Source organism: Cetorhinus maximus, chromosome 10 (genome assembly GCF_964194155.1).
Source record: "Cetorhinus maximus chromosome 10, sCetMax3.hap1.1, whole genome shotgun sequence".
NCBI lineage: Eukaryota > Metazoa > Chordata > Chondrichthyes > Lamniformes > Cetorhinidae > Cetorhinus > Cetorhinus maximus.
The window spans coordinates 72776259-72797324 of NC_135888.1; the positions used below are offsets into that span (position 1 = coordinate 72776259).

General features: G+C 40.6%; 1 protein-coding gene across 2 annotated transcripts in view; it reads left to right on the plus strand.

Annotated features, from left to right (window-relative positions):
- Positions 1-6131: 6131 nt before the first annotated feature.
- The window catches only part of ctnna1 (catenin (cadherin-associated protein), alpha 1), a 184214-nt gene continuing 169279 nt past the window's right edge, over positions 6132-21066 (plus strand). Inside the window, exon 1 of one of the 2 annotated variants that reach the window (XM_078550616.1) lies at positions 6132-6256. The gene's annotated coding sequence lies outside the window, so the exon portion shown is untranslated. Of the gene's footprint in view, positions 6567-21066 lie in introns of both variants that reach the window. The other variant, XM_078550615.1, reaches the window with a different exon arrangement.

Consider the following 21066-nt stretch of genomic DNA (forward strand, 5'->3'; position numbering starts at 1 on the left):
TTCTAGGTCCCCTTATCTGCCTCACTTGCTGTCACACCCTCCTGTCCCTGACCACTGACCAAATCAGAAGACTCTATCCTAAATGGTGTGACTGCCTCCTGGAAGAAAGTGTCCAGTTAACTTTCCCCCTCCCTGATATGCTGCAGTGTCTGCAGCTCGGCCTTCAGCTCAATAACTCAGAGCCGAAGTTCCTGCAGCTGCAAACATTTACTGCAGATGTGTTTGCCCTGGATCACACCGGAAGCTCCCACATCCTGCAATCACAGTGCATCACCTGCCCTGTCATCTCTAATATGTGTTAATTAATTAATAATTGCTAATTAATTATTAGAGCCTGCACCTCCCCAAAGCTTTCGGCACTGCCAGTGAACTTTACAATACATATAAAACAATACAGTACTTACAATAATGATGAAACTAATAATACCAGTTACTGGTTTACCTGCTCCTTCTGCTGCACCAAAGTGTGAATCTAATACTGGAGGCTGAAAAAGAGCAGAAGGGAAAAAAAAAAGCACCTCCTCCCTGCCCTTCACCAAACTCCCCACGCAGCATACTTTACTTCTTGCAGTAAACCTTACCTAAAGCGCCTCTCTTTCTCACCCAACCCAACCTCACTGACTATGCTCCTTACTGACCGTGCGCTTTAAAAGTCTCTTTCTTATATAGAGCGGTGATGAGTCACTCTGCAGCTTAGCTTCCTGCTATAGTATTCAACACCTATTCAGGCAAGGGCTTTCAGGTGATTGGCAATTAACTGCCACTAAGGCAATTGCCTGTTTAACTCACTTAAGGGAGGTGTCAGCTGTGGCTCAGTTCATAGCACCCTCGCCTTTGAGTCAGAGGGTTGTGGGTTCACGTCCCACTCCCGGAAACCAAGAACTGTGGTTGTACTCGAAAGAGTTGCAATCTGTGACTGTTGATAACTCGAAAGAGTTTCCCAGAAACCAAGAACTGTGATTGTACTCGAAAGAGTTGCAATATGTGACTGTTGATAACTCGAAAGAGTTAACTCACTTAAAGGCTGCTAGTTCTTGGTCAGAATCTGACACTTACTCTAAAATTGAACTTGAAAAAGATTTACCAGTTGAATTCCCACTTTGAACCAAATTCCTAAATATACTCACTCAGTCTCTGTCTCACTCAGGCCGAGTCTCCCTTCATTGACTGTGTGCCTCTTAGGAGGAGGATGCAAAGGGGGCTAAAAAGGGATATAGGCAAGTGAACCAGTAGATGGCAAGTGGAGTATAAAGTGGGTAACTGTGAAATTGCCCACTTTTGTAGGAAGCATAGACTAGCAGAATAAATTTGTGAGGCTAGTAAATGCTTGGATTCAGAGGGATTTGGGGGTCCTTGTAAATTAACAGAAAGTTAACATGTAGATATAGTAAGCAATTAGGAAAGCAAATAGTATGCTAACCTTTATTGCAGGGGGAGGTTGGAGTAAGACTAAGGAAATCTTGCTGTAATTATATAGGGCTATGGTGAGACTATATCAGGAATACTGTGTACGGTTTTGTTCTCCTTACCAAAGGAAGGATATACTTGCCTTAAAGGAGCTACAATGGAAGTTCCTGGGATGAAAGTGTGGTCCTATGGTAGATTGAGTAGGATGCGCAGAATGGACTCTTATTTTTTTGCAGCGTAGAAAAATGAGAAGTGAATTCATTGAAATATATACAATTCTTAAGGAGCTTGACAGGGTAGATGCTGAGAGGCTGTTTTCCCTGATTGAGTATAGAACTTGGGTCATAGCCTTAGTATGAGGAGTTAGCCATTTAGGACTGAGATTAGAAATTTCTTCACCAGATCATTGTGAATCTTTGGAATTTTCTGCCTCAGGGGGTTGTGGATGCTCAGTTGTTGAGTATATTCAAGGTGGATATTGATAGATTTTTGGACATGAAGGCACCAAGGGATAAGGGAACAGGGCAGACAAGCAGAGCTGATGTAGAGGATCAGTTGTCATCTTGTTGAATGGCAAAGCAAGCTCAAGGGACCATATAGCCTACACCTGTTCCTATTCTTCATATTCCAAAGTAAAAGTGACAGCATCTTGCTCTAGTATTTTCACTATTCCCTGCTATCACCACATATTTTATTCCCATATCAACTTTCAACCATGTCAAAAAATATTAGTTTATGCCAAAATTTAATGTTTTAATTCTAAATTCAGGGCTATTAAGTTATTAATAGTTCCTGACACTGGTAGTTGCATTTTTTGTTGGAAATACTGCTGTTGTGTACTGTGCTCAGTAACTAACCAGGACCTATCCTTTTGTCAAAGCAGCTTTCAGCAGATGGCAGGTTCAAGCAATAAGTAGCCGATTTGGAGGATGCAGGGCATGTGACTATTGATATCAGCAATGTGACTTTACACAATCTGAAGAGCATCACATGCCATTAAAGTAATAGTTGTTTTCTTTGATAATTTGACACATAATATCAGGCATGTCATTCCTTCTAGGGAGAAGATAAACACACTTGGCAAATGAAGCTCTAAGTTTCAACTTCTTGCACTTGTGAACAAAATAGCTCACACAAGCTGAATTAATAAAAAGCTCATCAATCCAAAGCTATTAAAGTACATGAGATTGAATATTACTTCATGTAATAAGAATTAATCTTTCCTACTGCCTTGGTAGATTCTAAAATATGCTATTACTAAGAGCACAATATTTGCCAGTGTTTTGTAAATGCTATGCCTTGCTATTCTTGGAGTTGACGTGTTCAATGATAATTGCATACAACACATAATGATCCTCAGATTGCCTGGGAGTTGAGCCAAATCAGGCCAGCAATGTCAGCAGTGGCATGCCATCCATTCCTGCCCTCCTCCAAACTCTGTCACTTAGGGATTTTTGTGGGTTGCCCCTTCAGCCTCAAGCTCATTCACTTCTTAAATAATGAAATCCCTTAGGACATTCAAAGACTGATTTACCAACACTACTTTTATAATTGGGCATGTGCTATGTTGGCATTACCACCTCGGAGAATATAAATGTTGTGCAGTTAGTGGAAGCTAGAAAGAAAGATTGCTGGACAAGCAAAGTTGGTAGCTGAGAAATCCATCTTTTTTAAAACCAGGCTTTACTGAATCTAGGAAGCTCACTTTGGGCTTTTTGGCAGCCATCAGCACTAGCATGGGTTTCATGGACTATGAAAGTAGTTCTATTTTGGTGTTCATTTTGGCTAGCTGTAGCTCTGCCTTTCTTTTCTACTTTCACGTGATGCTAATGTCCTGTTGCTATTATTTTTCCTAAGCTGCTTTTACAATGCTTCCTGGATTCTCAGAAAAGTGAGCTAACTCATCCATTCTACTGCATTTAGTTTTGTATTGTGCAGTTAGTATTCCTCTAAATTGGCTGCACCATGGGGCCCAACATTCCACCTATATGCTGAGCTAGCCGTGACAGTTTAATAGCACGCGCATAGTGATGTTATGAGTAGGACTGGTGGCAGCTAAGAGGACCCTGCAAAAAATAACTTTTCCCTGTCGCTAGTCTAAAAAGGTAGGTTCATGCTGATTTGGCTGCCCACAACATAAAACCTACACTCTTGGAGCTAGTAGCTCAAGAACAATATAAACAATAATAAGCTCCTGTTAAGTGCATATTATAGTCGTTCCGAAATAGCACAATGACAGTATTACTGCTAACTTTGGGTTAGCCAAATTTCTGGTGCTATCAACAGTGAAACACTGAGCAAGGAAATCTACCACTGGAAAATGGGCAATTTCAGTCAAACAATGTTAATGTAAAACACTTCAAAAAAAAAAAAATTGTTACTTTGGTTCTTAAAACCAGAAATTTGGCTAGGATTGTCCAAAAGACAATAAAATAATCACAACAAAAACAAAAGTAAATTTTGTTAAATTTATTATTTGATTTTAAACTGATGCTATTCAATACTTAGTTTCTAACAAAATACATCGAATATGTTGTTTATGATACTGTGTAAATGTGCTGGTATTGGTCAATGGAGTGTACAATTCATAGATTTAATCTGGAAACATACCATAAAGTTGAAATATTCATTATAAATAGCTCTTCATATGAAAGAATAAGGGAGTGGGACTAAATGGATAGCTCTAACAACTGACATCGGCATAATGGACCAATTAGCCTCCCTTAATGTTGTGTGATTATCTTGAAAAGCGTATTATGTTACATTAAAAAAGAGAAAAATGAGCTAGGATTCCAATTTCTATCACTTATGGCAGTGGTTGGAAACGGCATCTGTGATCAGGCTTGTCTATGGTGCACCATATCCTTGAATCATCACTGCCAATTCTTGCTGTCACGGCTCATTTAGAGAAATGCCTGTTAGGAGAGTTACAGACAATGCCTATAGCATGTACAACTAGCTGGAGTCATGTCCCAGCATCAACAAGTATCTTCAGGAGTGGAGGTGGGGAGCCTTAAAAAAGTAAAAGAATGCTTCTTCTTAGCACAGTTGATTGTAAAGACATTAAAGTGGAAGTTAATTACTGATCTGTGGGTGTGGCATCAATCTTGGCCATATGAATTATCTATTTGCAGATATTTTCCAACACGAGCCATCAATGGGAAACCTGATTAATATTCCTTCACTGTAATCCACATAGCTCACAGTTGACAGAGATCAACCAGCTCAGCATTGTCTAAACAAAGTACTTCATTGCAGGTGAAACATTTGGAATGTTTTGGGGGGAATAATAAGGCTCTAAATAAAGGCAAACTTGTGTTTTTTTTAAAAAGACATTTCTGATCTGAATGGTCCACAGCAGATAGAGCATTTATCCACCAAGCATGGGAAACCTCACACTTCAGTTTATGATTGTGAATCTGAGGTACAGCCTGCAATCTTTCTTGAGTACCTGGTAAAATTAAAATTATAACAATATAGACTACTGCAATATTAAAAACTGTGAAGTAGCTTTAAAGTTCAACCAAGTCTTTATGAAATTCATAGCAGCTCTATAACTGAAGGTTGGCTTTGGAACTGGTTATCATAGAACTGTAGATGTCTTAAAAATGTATTCATATTGGCTGGGTCCTCCAAGCTCCTCTCTAAACATATTCTATTGGGAACTAGTCTAACTAATATTGATGTTTTTAAGGATCATGTATAGATACAGTACACGTATTTTCCATATTTATAAGAGAAAAAAATAGTTACACTGGGTAATGAAAAATAGGGTCCATTAACAATGGGAAATGTGAAGTACATTTGGCAATTTTGTCCTAAATGTAAAATCACTTCCTTTCCTCTTCTATCGGATCTTTTTTAGTTCACTAAATAAGAAAGTAGGCTTCTGTCAATTAGAGCTGTACAGCCTCCAGGGCATGAGCAAGAGGAGTCTAGTTAATGATTTTTCTCCCTTCCTCCATTGCAAGGAAGCAGATGGCTTGCATTTGACACTTACCATGATGTCCTGGTAAAGAACCAATGCACATTTGTGTAAGGATTTGTGGGCATAAACCCTAATTGTACAATAGTGCGTGGTGCAATAAGTTATTTTTTTCAAATGTGTGCATGGGCATAGGTGTCACTAGCATGACCAGCAATAGTCACCCATCCAGAGTTGCCCTAGAGGAGCAGGTGGTGACCTCCTTCGTGACCTGCTGCTGTATGCGTGTTGAACGTACACCCACAGTGCTGTTAGGGAAGTAGTTTCAGGATTTTGACATAGTAATGAGGAAAGAATAGCACCATATTTCCAAGTCAGGAGGGTGTGTGACTTGGAGGTGAACTTGCAGGTGATGTTCTCCCGCGCCTGCTGTCGTGGGTTGGGAGATGCTGTCGTAATTAGCTAGGCAATTTGCTGTGACCACTTTTGATTAGTGAAGCGATTTCGGCCATGGCAAATTAAAACGTTAAAAACAAACCCCTCGCAGCATTAAGTATAGCAATAAAATGAAACACTTTCACAGGCGAAATTTGGGGAACTGGGGTTGTTCTATGTATTGAACTTCCCCCGCCTACTTTAAATAAAGAACAAAAGAAGCGTTGAGCTTCGGAAAGGTTGGAAGAGTGGTTGTGAAACGTTCAGCATGTTTTTCCCTTGCCCTGTGGATGCACACCTGACTCCATGACACACAAACAGCTCGCTGCTGCTCTGGGTGTGGCACTGAGCTCAGTTCCAACTCTTGCTCTCCTCCCACCGCAGCCGCTCATACACGTCTTCACCGGCATCGGCCAACCCTCTCACCGGACAGCACTCTCCGCCTTGGGATATCCCGGTCACGGTATTCGGGACATTTTATTTGTGTGTGTGTGTGTTTTGTTTTACTGTTCTCTCAAGCATTTTTGACCGTCGCTCCTGGTGCGGGCCGCGCAGGGGGGGTGCGGCTACTTCCTTGGAAGCGCTTTGCAGACTACCCCCCCTCCCCGGCCGGTTTGGTTTCGGTGACTCAGAGAGAGTCAGTCGGGGTTTTAAAAGTATCGCAGTTTCACCAGAGGAAGGAGGAAAAAGAAGCGGCGGTGAGGCGAAGGGGGTAGAGAAAAAAATAGCAAGGAGCGGAACCAGGACTTTAAAAACAAACTGTTTGAAGAACCGATTAAAGAAAAAGGCTTGGCAGCAAGTAAGTGAGGCGGAAGTGAAATACTTTTTTTTTTAAAAAAAAGCGAACATAACTTTTAGTAAATACGGAGTCTGATTGAAAACTCACGGTTTCAGTTGTTCGGGGTGGTGGCGGCCGTTGGGAAAGTTCCGTTTCGAACTCTGGCGAAGTTTAAATGGCCGCTCGAGCCCGATCTTGGTGCCGGACTCTCCCCGTGGACTTGGTGTTTCTCAGCCAGGATTTCCGCGGTTGCGGTTAGAGGCACAGATTTGTTAGTGTGTGTGTGCGCGCAGTTATATTTTTCGGTCCTTGTTCATGTTAGAAGTGATCGCTGAGGGAGCGCCCGTCATCTGGGCTCTCCCGCCGCCCATCTTAGGCCGCGCATCCTCCTGGATTGTTTTCCGGACAGGGGCCCAGCACCGCCCCGGGAATTGTACACATCTTATAACCATCAAACTCTGCTCAGTGTCTGGGCACACAGTCCCACTCGTTAAACCTTTTATTTACAGAATCCTAAAGTTTTGTTCCCCTCCTTTTGCCGCCCCCAGTAATTCGGGTGGAGGTCACAAACTGCTCTTGTGAATTTTACATATGACCATTACTTTTCACTTCAAAATCATTGCAGCTCGGACGCCAAACCAGAAGCCTGTGTATTTTTCCCCAAATGTTAACTTGTTAATTCTAGTACACTGTAATTTTAAAGTATTTATAGAATTTCTAGGTAGCTGGTTGGTGGGGATGTGTTTATGCAACTGAAAAATGCTGTATAAGTATGTTCGAGTTTCTGAAAGGTGCTTCTCTCCAATTTTGAGAACAGCTTATGTTTATACAGCGCCGTTAACATATTAAAACATACCAAGATGCTTCACAAGAGTATTACAAAGTGGCATTACACATTGAGGCACATGAGGACAGATGGCCAAAGGCTTGGTCAAAGAGGTCGGTTTATAGAAGTATCTTGAAGGAAGAAAGGGAGAGAATTCCAGAACTTAATAGCCTAGGCTGCTGGATGCACGACTACCCAGTGGTGGAAGGATTAAAACCAGGGATACTCAAGAGGCCAGAATTAGAGGAGCGCAGATATCCCTGAGGATTGTGGGCTGCAGGAGATTGGAAATGGGCAAGGCCATGGAGGAACTAGGAAAAAAGATGAGAATTTTGAAATCAAGACATTACCTGCCAGGGAGTCAGGCCAGAGAGGACAGGGGTGCAATGAACGGATTTGGTCTGAGTCAGGTCTCAGGCAGCAGAACTTTGGCTGATCTCAAGTTTAAAGAGTAGTATGTGGGAAACCATCCAGGTGTGTGTTGGAATAGTCAAGTCCAGAGGTAACAAAGGAATGTATGCCAGTTTCAGCAGCAGATGAGCTGAGGCAAGGATGAAGTCGGGTGATGTTACAGAAGTGATCTTAGTGATGGCATGGATATGTAGAGATGCTCATTTTGGGGTCAGTCTGGCATGAAGTTGATAGCTGGGGATCAGTTTGGAGTGAGGTTCAAAGACAATGGCTTCATTATTTCCACTGTTTAGTTTGGAGAAATTTCTGCTCATCCAATACTAGATTCCAGATAATTTATCAACTGTGGAAGAGCTGAGAGAGATATAGGGGTAGACAGGAAAGTGGAGTTGAGGCCAGTCAGATCAGCCATGGTCTTATGAAATGGTGGAGCAGGCTTTTGGGGCCGAATGGCCTACTAATTCATGTGTATGTATGTTTGTATGTAGGTGGTGGTGAGATAGAGCTGTGCTTTTGGATGGTGGTGGTGAGGGCAGGGTGTAGATGAGAAAGAGGGCATCAAGGATAGATTTGTGGGAGCCAGGAGATGGAAGAGAAGCTATTATAAGTAATACTCTGACTACGATTAGATAGATAAGAATGGACCCAGATGAGAGCAACCCCACTCAGGTGGGCAAGCGGCATTGGAGGAGGTTGGTGTGGTCAGACTTCAGACAGGTTGAGAGGGATGAAGAAGGATAGTTTACCTTTCTCGAAGCCACAGAGTGGCACTTATGATAAATAATGCAGGTCATTGGTTAAGATCAGTAGTGAGATCCTGGAAAATGGACAATTTTTCATATCTTGGGAGCCTCCACTCTGACAAAGTCAGAGATAGATGACAAAAATCATTATTGCCTCTAATAGCTCAGTCTTTGGCTGACTGAGCAAAAGGGTATTTGAGGTTAAACTTGAGATTAAGGTCATAGTTTACGGGGCAGCAATGATCCCCACGCTCCTATATGCTTTGGAGACTTGTTCAATCCACAGCAGGCACCATAAATACTTAAGAACCACCAACAGTGTCTCTGCAAGATCCTCCAAATCTTGTAGCAAGAAAGGCAGTCCCAAAGCAGCATCCTCTCCCAAGCTAACATCCCCAGCTAATTACTCAAAACAAGTCCCATTGAGTGGGACATTTTGTTTGTTAGCTTGACACCGGACTTCTGAAGCAACTGTTCTACTAGCTCAGTCACGGCAGGGGACTCGCAAGAGGACAGCGGAAACACTTTAGGGATATCCTCAAAGCATCCCTGAGGAGATGAAGCATCGATACCAACTCATGGGAAGTCACTGGCTTGTGACCGACCAAAATGGAAAAGGTTCATTCGGGAAGGCACCAAACACATTGAGAGACTTCATTGGGAGTATGCAGATGTGAAGTTGAGGTTTTGGAAAGAACGCACAAACCTTCCAACACATCATCTACCAGACCCTCCAAGCACCACCTCCCCTGCTTCTGGCAGTGCCTGCAGATTGCACGTTGGATTTATCAGCCATCTCAGAACCCATCAAACCAGAGTGAAAGCAAATCATCCTCTATCTCAATGGACTGCCTAAGAAAAAGATATACTGCAGATAAGAGTTTAGAAGTGTCTGCTTGGTTAATATTAGGGTTTGTTATTTTCCCACATAAATAGATGAAACCTGGAAAAGGAAATCTGTGAAGTGTTTTCCTTCTGATGTCACAGAATCTCAGTGCAGAAGAGGCCCTTCGGCCCATCAAGTCTGCACTGACATGTGAGAAACACCTGACCTACCTACCTAATCCCATTTACCTTGTCACTCCCTAATATCAATTTGCTCAAAAACCTTGCAGTTTCTCTCCCCGAGTTCCATACCTTCATCCTCTTGGGTGAAGACGGATGTGAAGTATTTGTTCAACACTCTACCGATATCCTCTGGCTCCACCCATAGATTGCCCCCTTGGTCCCTAATGGGCCCTACTCTTTGCCTGGTTATCCTCTTCCCATTGATATACTTATAGAATATCTTGGGATTTTCCGTACTTTTACCAGCCAGAGCTTTATCGTATCCCCTCTTTGCTCTCCTAATTGCTTTCTTAAGCTCCACCCTGCACTTTCTCTACCCCACTAATGCCTCCACTGATTTGCTCCCCTTGTACCTGCTAAAAGCCTCTTTCCTTCTCATCTTATCCTGAATATCCCTGGTCATCCATGGTTCTCTGGGCTTGTTACTCTTTCCTATCACCCTAGAGGGAACATGTACCCTCCCCATTTCCTTTTTGAACACCCTCCACTGCTCCTCTGTAGGTTTCCCCACAAGTAGCTGTTCCTAGTCTACCTTGGCCAGATCATGCCTTATTTTACTAAAATCCGCTCTCCCCCAATCCAAAATATTTTTATGCAACTTGTCTATTTCTTTGTCCATAACAAGCTTAAATTGTACTGTGTTGTGGTTGCTGTCACTAAAATGCTCCCCCACCACTACCTCAGCCACCTGTCCGGCTTCATTCCCCAGAATTAGGTCCAACACTGCGCCTTCCCTTGTTGGACCCTCTACATATTAACCTAAAAAGTCCTCCTGTACACATTTCAAGAAATCCACTCCATCCAAGCCCTTAACACTATGTCTATCCCATTAATATTGGGAAAGTTGAAATCACCTAATACAATTACCCTATTATTGCTTTTACACACCTTCACAAATTGTGCATATATTTGCTCCTCAATTTCCCGCTGACTATCTGGGGGTGTATAATAAACACCTAACAATGTGGCTGCCCCTTTTTTATTCCTAAACTCTACCCACAAAGCTTCATTCGATGCCCTCTCCAAGATATCAGCCCTTCTTAATGCAGTAACTGACTCATTAACTAATAATGCAATGCCTCCTCCTCTTTTACCCCCTCCCCTGTCTCGCTTGAAGATTTCATAACCTGGTGGAGTAATTTAATCAGTTTGTTTTTGTGCTCATGTCACTTAATTCTGTTATACTCCAATATCTCAATCAGTCAAAAATATAAAACTTCTTGAAACAGACATCAATTGTCAAGCCTTCTCACTTTTCGGAAGATATCTAAATGGATAATCCAACTATTATGTTAGCATGTGGGTGGAGAGGAATATTTGATGAAGGGGATCTACCAAACGGAAGTGAGATTGCAACATTTCAAGGTTATGCTAGCATATTGAATCTCAGTTTGAAATCTTAAGAGTATTTGGCCTATTATACTTCCAACTTTATATTGTAGAGTGACTCCCTTCTCAAGTGAATTTGGCAATAAAAGTGCATCCTTGCAGCATTGAGAAGTTGTTTGGGTGCAGATTTCATGCTATGACAATATTAGTACAGCACAAATGGGCGCTTACATTCACAGGGAGTTTTTGCTCATATTTGCTTTCAAATCTCTATATAATTTGAGGGATCAGATTAGTATTTGCTGTGCATAGATAGTAGTTCAATATATTATACAATTAGTTTGTATACTAAAGAACATAACATCGTATTGCTGGAAAAAGAGACATGCTGTCGAAGCTTTTCACCTTGCACTCATCAGGGCAGACGCAAGAATAATTGCCTGCAGGCAAAAGCGTTAAGTTCAGGCATTGCACCGTTTTTGAATTAAAAGCATGGGGAACAATAGTTCCCTGGTGCATTCTCCATGGCAACAACTCGACATGTTGGAGTCAACTTGCCAACCAATCAATACCTTTTCTCATGCAGTAAAAATTGTTGCTCCCATTGAAATTTGGCATTCTTCTATCTGTCCTGATGCTTCGACAGCATGTCTCCTTTTTCAGCAGTACTTAAGTTCTGTACTACCAAATGACTGTATAACATTGTATTCTGATTTCTCTTAGGGATTGAGGGTGCCTCCATAGTTCCATTGCAAAAGGAACTTTTAAGTGTCAGTCTTGGCTCAGTGCTTGCATATTTGAGCTATGGGTTCAAGCCCCACACCGGTGACTTGAGCACATATTTAAGCCAACACTGCAGTGAATTACATAGAGTGTTGCACTATGGGACGTGAAGTGTCTCAGATTAGATGTTAAACCAAGGTCCCATCTGCTCAAGTGTTTGTAAAAGGTCCCATGAAAATATTCAAATAGGAAAGTTTTCCTGAATGTCCTGGCCAGCATTTATCTTTCAACCAACATCATGAAAACAAACTAAATGCTCATTGATATTTGTAGGACTTGGGTGTGTGCAAATTGGCTGTGTCCAATGACTATACTTCAAAAAGTTCTAATTGTCCGGAGCTTGTGTAAGGTGTTATCTAAATGCAAGTTTCTTTTTTTTTAAAAAAGTTGAAACCCGTTGAACAAAATGCTAACTGCAAAGTTTCTTACCCCTCTCCAATTATTTTGAATCTTGTTCCCAGTAGATAATTGGTTTGATGTCTGAAATCTGGTCTTTTAGAGTATCCTTGGGAAAAGATTGGGTGGTTGTTTGGTTTTATTTTTGAATTGTTTGCATTGATGCTGTTCATGGAGTGTTACACTTGTGCACTGTAATATCTTGAGTTATCTGAATCTTAAGTTCAGTTCCTTTGAACTAGCAAATCTTAACTGGGGTGCTAATGGAACACCTATTATTGGGTTCTGTCGGCAAGGAAGAGAACAGAGGTTCCCGATCAGCAAATACTTGTTCCTTGATCTAAGTGGATGCTGAATGAGGATATGCTCAGGTTTGACTGTGCTGGCTTTTGCATGAATGAAAATTTTGGCAAGCTATTGGAGATTTCTGGCTATAAAATCAGATCCTATCATGAGTGCTTTAGGAGAAGAGCGAGAGGATGATAATAAAGGAAAAAAAATCCAATTTGTGCAGGGGGACAATAGTCCAAAATCCTGTGGTGTATTGTTTGGCAAGTTTTGTAAGAAGGGGTGTGCATGTGGCTTAATGGAAAGTCTTAATTGCCTCCAAACCCATCAATTCTGCAGAAGAATAATGGGAGGCAGGGAGAGAATTCTGATTGCAAAACAAACTTTGCTGGTTTTAGCTTGCCCACTACAACCACAACAATTTGAGTATGTAGGGATACATACAGTGTCCCAAGGCGTTTCATAGGATTGTTATCTTAAAGGAAGAAAGACTAGAACAGAGCAGTTTAGAGCTTAGGGCTGAGGCAGCAGAAGACATGGCTGCTAGTGGTGGAGTGATAAAAATGGGGATGCTAAAGAGGCCAGAATTGGATGAGAACAGATCTTGAAGATTTGGATGGCTGGTGGAGATTATGGATATTGGAAGGGGCAAGGCCACGGAAGGATTTGAAATGATTTCTTAATTTATTTTTGCTGCACCGGAAATCCACCCACTCCTGTCTAGACGATAGGTGGATAGTTTTTTCTTTAGGGCACATTCCCTAATTGGCATTAAAGAAGTTCTCAACTATCCCAACAACCATTGTTATTGATGCAAATATTGTGATTTTTGCTACAAATCTCTTTTATTGGAATGTGTCCTCAGTATTGAACTTTGTAATAGAAACATAGAAAATAGGAGCAGGAGTAGGCCATTCGGCCCTTCAAGCCTGCTCCGCCATTCATTATGATCATGGCTGATCATCGAACTCGATAGCCTGCTCCTGTTTTCTCCCCATATCCTTTGATCCTTTCGCCCCAAGAGCTATATCTAACTCCTTCTTGAAAACATGCAATGTTTTGGCCTCACTACTTTCTGTGGTAGTGAGTTCCACAGGCTCACCGCTCTGAGTGAAGAAATTTCTCCTCACCTCAGTCCTAAATGGCCTACCCGGTGTCCTCAGACTGTGACCCCTCGTTCTCGAATCCCCACCATCAGGATCATCCTTCCTGCATCTACCCTGTCCAGTGCTGTTAGAATTTTATAGGTTTCTACGAGATCCCCCCTCATTCTTCTGAACTCCAGCGAGTATGATCCTAACCGACTCAATCTCTCCTCATCTGTCAGTCCCACCATCCCAGGGATCAGTCTGGTAAACCTTCGCTGCACTCGCTCTATAGCAAGAACATCCTTCCTCAGATAAGGAGAACAAAACTGCATACAATATTCCAGGTGTGGTCTCACCAAGGCCCTGTATAATTGCAGTAAGACATCCCTGCTCCTGTACTCTAATGCTCTCGCTATGAAGGCCAACATACCATTTGCCTTCTTTACCGCCTGCTGCACCTGCATGTTTACCTTCGGGGATTGGCGTACGAGGACACCTGGGCCTCGTTGCATATTCCCCTCTCTCAATTTATAGCCATTCAGATAATCTGCCTTCCTGTTTTTGCTACGAAAGTGGATAACCTCTCATTTATCCACATTATACTGCATCTGCCATGCATTTGCCCACTCACTCAGATTGTCCAAATCACACTGAAGCATCTCTGTATCCTCCTCACAGCTCACCCTCCCAACCAGCTTTGTGTCATCTGCAAATTTGGAGATATTACATTTAGTTCCCTCATCTAAATCATTAATATATATTGTGAATAGCTGGGGTTCCAGCAACGATCCCTGTGTTACCCCACTAGTCACTGCCTGCCATTCGGAAAGAGACCTGCTTATTCCTACTCTTTGTTTCCTGTCTGCCGACCAGTTTTCTGTCCATCTCAATACACTACCCCCAATCCCATGCACTTTAATTTTACATGCCTATCTCTTATGTGGGGCTTTGTCGAAAGCCTTCTGAAAGTCCAAATAAACCACATCCACTGGCTCCCCCTCATCAACTACTAGTTACATGCTTGAAAAATTCCAGTAGATTTGTCGAGCATGATTTCCCTTTTGTAAAGCCATGCTGACTGTCGGATTCTGCCACTGTTTTCCAAGTGCTCAGCTATTAAATCCTTTATAAGGGACTCTAGAATTTTCTCCACTACTGACGTCAGGCTGGCTGGTCTATCATTCCTGTTTTCTCTCTACCTCCCTTTTTAAACAGTGGGGTTACGTTAGCTACCCTCCAATCTGTAGGAACTGTTTCAGAGTTTATAGAATCTTAGAAGATGACCACCAATGCATCCACTATTTCTGGGGCCATTTCCTTAAGTACTCTGGGATGTAGATTATCAGGCCCTGGGGATTTATCGGCCTTCAATCCCATCAATTTCTCTAACACCGTTCCCCTACTAATACTGATTTATTTCGGTCCCTCCCTCGCACTAAACTGTGTTCCCCAACATTTCTGGTATGTTATTTGTGTCCTCCTTTGTGAAAACAGAACCAAAGTATGTATTTAGTTGGTCAGCCATTTTTTTGTTTCCCATTATAAATTCCCCTGTTTCTGACTGTTAAGGGACCCTCATTTGTCTTCAACCTTTTTCTCTTCACATACCTATAGAAACTTTTACAGTCAGTTTATATGTTCCCCACAAGCTTAGTCTCGTACTCTTTTCCCCTTCTTAATCAATCCTTTGGTCCTCCTTTGCTGAATTTTAAACTGCTCCCAATCCTCAGATCTGTTGTTTTTTTCTGGCCAATTTGTTTGCCTCTTCCTTGGATCTAATACTATCTCTAATTTCCCTTGTAAGCCATGGTTTGACCACCTTTCCTGTTTTACTTTTGCGCCAGACAGGAATAAACGATTGTTGCAGTTCACCCACAAGCTCTTTGAACGTTTGCCATTGCCTAACCACCATCATCCCTTTAAGTAACGTTTCCTAATCCATCATAGCCAACTCGTAGTTTCCTTTATTAAGATTCAATACTGTGTATAATAGTACTGTCTCCCCCTTTTAATGGCCATACAGTTAATGTGTCTTCGCAGAATTCTAATAGATGTGTGTGGCTTCATCAAGTTGTGTAGATTCCATCAACCGGAAGGCATTATGATTGTATGTAGTTTGACTATCTTCATCTCTAATGTAAACTTTGAAAAATAATGAATGACTGGGACTATCAGTAGCACCACGTACAACCTGATTCCAAAGTGGAAGAAACCAAGTTGTTCAGTAATTTAAGTTTTATATTTGATTCTTTGCGTGCTCTGTTTATTGGTGGTGAGCCTTTTGAATGGTTCTGCTTGACTTGCTGTTGCCACAGATACTAAACTAGTTTAATACTCACTCAAGATCTGCTATTTCAGTCTGGCTCCTTTCTATAACCAATTTATTTGCTAAATCTTATTTGCTACTCTTGTTATGAATATATAAATTAAAAATTGAAAAAGGCAAGGTAAACGCAGAATGTTACTTTAGCCCTGGCTAGTAGGGTTACAGATTTTTAAACTGGTTAAATTGAAATAGTAAAAAGAGAAATACTGAAAGTTCTTTGATTTAAAAAAAATCAATTTAAGATCTCTGGCTGTACTTGTTAGGATTATTTTAAGGTAGTTTATTTTCTGTATTCATTTTGTTTATATTAGTCTTGAGATTATGCTAGACAGGCATATTCAAGTGATATGGGGATCAGGTGGGAAAGTGGAATTGAGGTCAAAGATCAGCCATGATTTTATTGAATGGTGGACCAGGCTCTAGTGGCCATATGGCCTACTCCTATTTCTTGTTTTTAAGTTGCTTTGCTGAGGGAATTACATTACTACAAGGATAAGCATTAATGTGCTGAAGGACTTTTCTCAGCCATTGATCGCTATAATCAACAGTCCCTCTAAGCTGTGTGAACACGCAGCAGTTGAATATGTGCTGCACCCAAGAGCATTCCCGTTAAGTTGCACACATGTGCAGCCACATGGCTTTCTTAAAGGGACCTTGCAGTGCAACAGATGGGCTGCGCACAACAAAGGGAAGGGATCATTTGTTATAATTGATTATATTTTTTAGTATTCATTGTTCTCAGTTTATTTTTCTGGTTATTGAGAACCTTTGAACAGAGCAAGGTACACGTAAATGGGCAATTGGAAGGTCATCAAATCTCTTCCATATCAAACAAAGTCTTTTATAGAAATGAAGCAAATCCTTGTTAAGGAAAAATCTCTTATTTTGATTTAATGGAAACTTTTTAATTGATAAGCACGCAGTTTACCAGGCTGTCTATGCAAAGAAAGCTATTTTGTATAACTAAAGGGGATAAGATCAGTGAAAGATGGAAAATATGCTGATAAAGTTAGACAAAACCAAAATACTATGAATGTTGGAAATCTGAAATAAAAATTAGAAAATCTTGAAATACTTAGATCAGGCTGCATTAGTGGGGAGAGAAACAGTGTTAACATTTCAGATTGAAGACCTTTTAGAGAATTAAAGTTGTGTCATTTAGAAGTGAAATTAGGAAGCACTTTTTCACACACGCTAGAAGTCTGGAACTCTTTCTATTTTTCTAAGGACCCTGTTAGCTTTTCTAATGCTTTAATTTGTGTATCCAGTGCCATCCAGACATATGTTTGCCTCAATTTTGGTAGCAATTTTCTGGAAAGCTTTGCAGGTGACTTGCATTGTATGGAGTAACTTGTAATGAGGACTTGGTTAAATTGAAGTACTCTTTCAGAATTCAAGAAAACAGGGGCTTGGTCAGATAAATGTGGGTTGTCTTTTTTTTTTTGATCCTTTTCTGCCAAGGCCAAGTTCTCTGGGGACCATTTGGGGAAAATGTTCCATACCTTGCCAGGTGATTTTTGCTCTGTAAACCTGTGTAGTGAATGGCAGAAGTATGTAATTGGCAATTGGCTTTCATGACAGCTGTTGTGGCCTGATCATGCCACCTCCTTATGTTCACTCATGCACACTAGTCCTGCAGGGATCACTGAGTAATGATCACGGTGGGGCTGCCACAATGTTTTGGTCGTGGATGTGCGTTACAGATGTCCAATGCTGCACCTTAATCACCTTAAGTAATGCATTCCAGGTATTGAAGCTAGGATTTGCTGGTCCTAATGGCTCAGCATGACATAGACCTCATTTACCATTGCACACTGGAAGCTACAATTGTTGCTTTTTGTAATTTAAAAGGCTTTACTGCGGAAGGAAACTCTTAACCATGGGTATATCATTTTACTGTGTAATGACTGAAAAAATTCATTGTAATAACACCCCATTTTGAGGACTAGTTTGGATTGGTGATTTTGGGTAGCTTCCCTTTGGCTGAGAGGTTTAAATAAAGTGCACTGAATGTAATTGCTTCATAAACTAGTGTTTAATCCCTGAATTTCTTCTTTTTAAATCGTGGGTATTTTCTGTGTGCGTATTGTTGCTTTCTTTGACTGTGCTTGGCTTGCTTTCTAATTGAGAGGTTAAGTAGATGTCTTGCTGCCACTCCCAACAAATTATAATGAAGTGTATTGATTACTAGATGGTGCACAGATGCTGTTTAGCTTAATTTCCCGTCAATTTTTTATACAGCTGTCAGAACTGTATTACTTATACTCTGTATGGGAGTACTCGGAGATCTTTTAACGTTAAAAGGAAATTGTTCTATTGAAAATAGCATAGAGATTTTTGAGCTTGTCATTGATAGTTAAGCTATTTGTCATTGATAGTTAAGCTATATAACATCTTGATAAAACCAAAATGAGTTTCAACTATTGGAAGTAACATTAGATGCTAAAGGGCTGCTGCACCTAAGTTCCAGTTTTATTAGAAATTTACTACTAAGTTAGCATTTTTTATTGGATGGAAAGTGAGATGCAAAGTATAATGCCCCTTGCAAAAATGGGAAGGGAGAGGGTTACAGATTACAAATAAAAATAATTCTGCATATATGTTAAACCTTGTATTTCCAGAAAATTTCTGCTTCTGGATGCTGCTTGGGTCTAAGCATTCAGTGTGTAGAACAAACAGCAGTGTATTTTGCTGCTGTTGTACTCCACACTACTAGTGCTGGTGGTTCAATAACTCAGCTCGCAATGATCTGTTGATCCTCTTCTGGTGGTGGCAGTGCTGAGGAATGAAACACAAGATTTTTAGCAGTTTAAAAAAAACAGTGGGGCAGAAGCAAGTAAGTATGTGTTTATTTACTGGCATGCTAAATTAGATCAGGTTGGTTATAACAGTGTATCATCTTTTAATAGTCTTGGATCATTTTTAAATTGCAATAGCCAAACAAAAGAGCATGCTCAATTTTGGTGGCATCAGTGCACTGTTAAGATACTTTTGGTGCCAGGGATTCTACAGCCCACTTCAGTGTTAGTTACTCCAGCCCACTTCAGTGTTAGTTACTCCTTTTGAAGATAATAGTGCAAGTGTTTAGTTTTGTTCTCCCTGAGAGCTTAGGCCCTGTATAGGTCAACTGTCTCAGCTTTCAAAGAACTGGTGTGCATAAACTTGAATGCAATATACTTGTGCTTATTCCTTGGCTGTGGAATAAACTTGGAAGTGTTCAGAAGATGGACTGCAACTGCACATTATTAATAAGTTCAGCATTTTACAGAACGCTTTCAAATACCATACTTTTGCCAAGTTTAATTTATAGGGGGCTAAGCTGGTACCTCATGGTGGTGCTTAGAGAGAATTTTTTATTAAGATCACGTCTCCGTATCTTTACCTATTGCTCCCTTTGTCTTGTTTGTTTTTTTAAAAATCACTTTTATTCCTTTTGGTTTTATTCAACTTTATTTGTCAGAAAAGCTGAAGACAAAAATTAACTTCAGTTTTTGCTTTAGATGATATCCTCAAGGCACTTCACAGGAGATAAAGTAAACTTCATATTTTTTCAGGTTCTTATGAAGGGTGAAGGTGGGGAGGGGAGAAAGTTGTTGAGATTGAGTTGGAGGTTGTGTGCGCCTGTTTGGTAACAGTCAAAACAGGTTAGGTTCTGCATGGGTATTTCTCATATCGGCATTAATTATTTGAAGTGCATTATATTCTGTGTAATTTTTTTTTAGCTAAATGACATTAAATATCATCAGATATGCTCATCCTTATGACCTGTCCCCACCCCCTAAAATGGTCAAAATGTTTGACCATTGGAAATGCCCATAGCTCAGTCCTGTTTACTGCTGCTGAATGGAATTCTAACTATACTTGTCCCATGCAGAGCGTTTTCAATTAAAACAAGAAACAAATATACTTGATCAAATTGAGCAACCAGTTAAATGGAACGAATAGTTCACAAGACTGGTGGTGTCCCCATGCTGAGGAGTCTGTTGAAATATCTGTGCTAGGGAAGTCCATACTTTTAGTGTAGGATAGATACAGCACCCTGACCCTGCCAATCCAACTCCATTTTCTTTTTTTAATTTTTAGCTTGCTTGTTTGAGCTGGGTATTGTTGGTCAGAGGTTCTGTAAAACCTATTGTGTTGTTGCTTTGTTAGTAGATAAGTCCTAAATGAGGACACTGTGACTTTTGGTTATAACATGGATTGATTTAAACTTTGTGGCCTGTGAAGCTCCGTGGTATGTACCTAAGTAGCTCAGGAAGATAAGAAACTTGGTGCTCAAAGCTGTGAAATGGTCATTTGAGGTTGAACTTATTTGGCACAAAGCAACAAATTTATTGTCTGTACCCACTTAGCTGGTATGTGTAAAGTTGATTTATTTTTCTGTCAATGTTTGAACATTTTCCTTTCTGTTCCCAGGGATTACTGCTTGGAGTATTGTTCCTCCAAGACCTTGCTCAAATGGTTGCTCTTCATGCAGGGATAGATAATGTTGACGGCTCTAAGTTGGAGCATTAAAGCTAAGCTCCAATTCTTATACTGTTTGACACCAATACAGCACAGCTTTACAGTAGTGGTCGCTGGATAGCTGTTGGGAACAGGAGCACTAACTGGTTTTTCTGTACCCCATTGAGCTCAGGGTTTGAGGTCCTGTACCCTCGTTGTCACTCCTGAGGTCACTAACTGCATAGACCAGAAATGTAACCTTTTTTGTATGTTGCAGTGCAGAAGCAACTTCATAAACTTGACCTGATTATTCAGTTAAATTCCCTTTTATTATACAAAATATTTTTGAATAGTTTTTGGATTGATTAGCTGAACGGGCCATGATACATAAATTTGCTTATTTTCATCTATGGAAAGTTTATGGAAATTCATCTTGACAATCTTGTATGACAAATATCAGGATTAGTTTGGTCATTTTTGGCTGAAATGTTTTCAAAAATGATCATTGTAACATAATTTATGGCAAGGCCAGTTATTCCTCTTTGCTTACTTTCCCTTTTCTCACCATCATTGTTTCATTTTCCACCTTAACGAAGGGTAGAAAGTTTGACTTGGCTGTTTTAACAGTGCTGATTTCCTAAATGTGAGTAGTAGATACACAAAAGCCATTAGTTGACTATTTTTACTCTTTGCTGAGGGTGTCCTCTCCTTTTGTCCTGTCTTTGAAAAGTCTGGTCAAGATTGAAACCAGTTATATGAGAATTGAGGATCTAACACTTGAATTGCAGATCTTAAACCAGAGTACAGGGGAGATCATGTG